Source organism: Arachis hypogaea, chromosome 11 (assembly GCF_003086295.3).
Source record: "Arachis hypogaea cultivar Tifrunner chromosome 11, arahy.Tifrunner.gnm2.J5K5, whole genome shotgun sequence".
In the NCBI taxonomy this organism is placed as follows: Eukaryota; Viridiplantae; Streptophyta; class Magnoliopsida; order Fabales; family Fabaceae; genus Arachis; species Arachis hypogaea.
Window position 1 is genome coordinate 32,451,831 of NC_092046.1, and position 2,370 is coordinate 32,454,200.

General features: G+C 33.1%; 1 non-coding gene across 1 annotated transcript; it reads right to left on the bottom strand.

Moving 5' to 3' along the window:
* Positions 1-1,998: 1,998 nt before the first annotated feature.
* Positions 1,999-2,102, bottom strand: LOC112725001 (small nucleolar RNA R71). Its single transcript, XR_003164134.1, has one exon. It is a non-coding gene; the product is annotated as a small nucleolar RNA R71 (small nucleolar RNA).
* Positions 2,103-2,370: the final 268 nt, after the last annotated feature.

The window sequence follows — 2,370 nt, forward strand, 5'->3', positions numbered from 1 at the left end:
ATGGACAGAACAAGTGGTCCCCACCCATCAACTGAAGATCTGTTAATTAATTCAAATTTAAATTCAAATCTTAAATTAGGAAAAGATATTATTTTAAGTTTAAATATTAGATTTTAAATTTATTAGGATTAGTTATAAAAAGGGATCTGATGCCATCAGATTGAAACTCGGTACATTTGGACCTGAATTCTTATTTTCTCTTTTCCATGAGCAACTAAACCCCCACTGTTAAGGTTAGGAGCTCTGTCTATTTCTATGGATTGATTTTATTGCTTTTACTATTTTAATTTATGTATGGATTTATATTTAAGAATTATTTTCGCTCTTTATTTTATGAATTTGGGTGGAACGGAAGTATGACCCTCTTTTTATTTGAGTTCTTGTAAAATTTGGAAAAGCTCTTTACCTGAACAACAGCTTGAAAACTATTTCTCCTAAATTTTAATTATCTGAATTTAATAGGATACGTGACATATAATCCTTTTACCTCTTGGATAATTAGAGTTTTTGTGGCATATAAACTAGAAATTGATTATCACCCTCTAATTGGAATTAATTGACCAAGATATTGGCAGTTAATGAATTTTAGGGGAGACTAGGAAGGTCTAAGGAATTAGGGTATAGTCACATACAGTTTGCCATAAATTAAATCCTGCATAATTAAATTAGTTAGTAAGAAAATTTAATCCGGAAAAATAGATAACTCTGAAACCTTAACTATCTTCTCCATATATTATTCCCATCTTAATTACTTGCCTTTCTTCAATATTTTTGATATTGTTTAATGTCTTTTATATTGCATCTCAACACTATTTTTTGTCTGTCTAACTAATCCTATCAAACGCTATTGTTGCTTAATCCATCAATCCTCGTGGGATCGACCCTTACTCACGTAAGGTATTACTTGGTACGACCCGGTGCACTTGTCGGTTACTAAGTGTGGTTGTAAAATACCGCACCAAGTTTTTGGCGCCGTTGTCAGGGATTGATAGTGATTAACAACTATTAGTTGTTTGATTTCTTAGATTAGATTTTTTTATTTTTTTTATTATTAATTTTTATTCTGCAAGTTTTTTTTACGTTACTTTTTTTTCTTTTTTTTTCCTTTACGTTAATTCTTTTTTTTTTCTTTTCTTTTTCGTTTATCCCCTTCCCTTTTTTTTTACCGTAACCTTTTTTTTATTTTACTTTTATTATTTGAAAAAAAATAATAATAAAAAAAATAATTAAATTTTTTTTTTATAATAGCACTAATATTTTTCTTTACTTTCTGAAATTAAGTTTGGTGTCACTCAGTTAATTTTATTTTAATTTTTCTATTTATTTTTCTTTTAAATTTTCGAATTTTTTTAGTTATTTATTTAGTATTTTTATTTTATTATTTTACACAGGTTACCTCACAGGGACTTCTCTGCACTCTGACGTAGAGAGTCCCATTTTTTTCTTGTTTTCTGCTTGTGTATGCGCAGAAATAGAGACAAAGAACATCTCTTAGACTTTGATCCTGAACCTGAAAGAACTTTCAGGCGGCGTTTACAACAAGCAAGACTTAGCAAGGCTGCAGAGTCTACTATGGCAAATAATAATGCTAATGCCAATGTGGTAAATCCGAATGGGGATGATCAACAGAGGAGAGTGCTTGGCTCTTATTCTGCCCCTACTGCAGATTTTTATGGAAAAAGTATTGTGGTGCCTCCTATAAATGCAAACAACTTTGAGTTGAAGCCACAATTGGTCACCTTAGTGCAACAAAATTGCCTGTATCATGGACTTCCTCATGAAGATCCAAATCAGTTCATATATGATTTTCTGCAGATATGTGATACTGTGAAGACAAATGGAGTGAATCCAGAGGTGTACAGACTCATGCTTTTCCCGTTTTCTCTGAGGGATAAAGCAAAACTATGGCTAGATTCCCAACCAAAGGAGAGTTTGAATACTTGGGAAAAGGTCGTTACTGAATTTCTCACTAAATTTTTCCCACCAAAGAAGCTGACTAAGCTTAGGTTGGAGGTTCAGACTTTCAGACAGAAGGAGGGTGAAACTCTTTATGAAGCTTGGGAAAGATACAAGCTACTGACTAGGCAATGCCCTCCTGACATGTTCTCCAAGTGGACCCAACTAGATATCTTTTATGAAGGCTTAGGAGAGATGTCAAAGATGAGCTTAGATACCTCTGCAGGCAGTTCATTGCACAAGAAGAAGACACCAGAGGAGACTATTGAGCTGATTGAATTAGTTGCAAGCAACCAATATCTCTACTCATCTAACAGGAATCCTGTGAACTCTGAAACCTCTCAAAAGAGATGTGTGTTGGAAGTAGAAGCTGTTAATACTCTTCTTGCTCAGAACAAGCTGATGTCTCAGCAA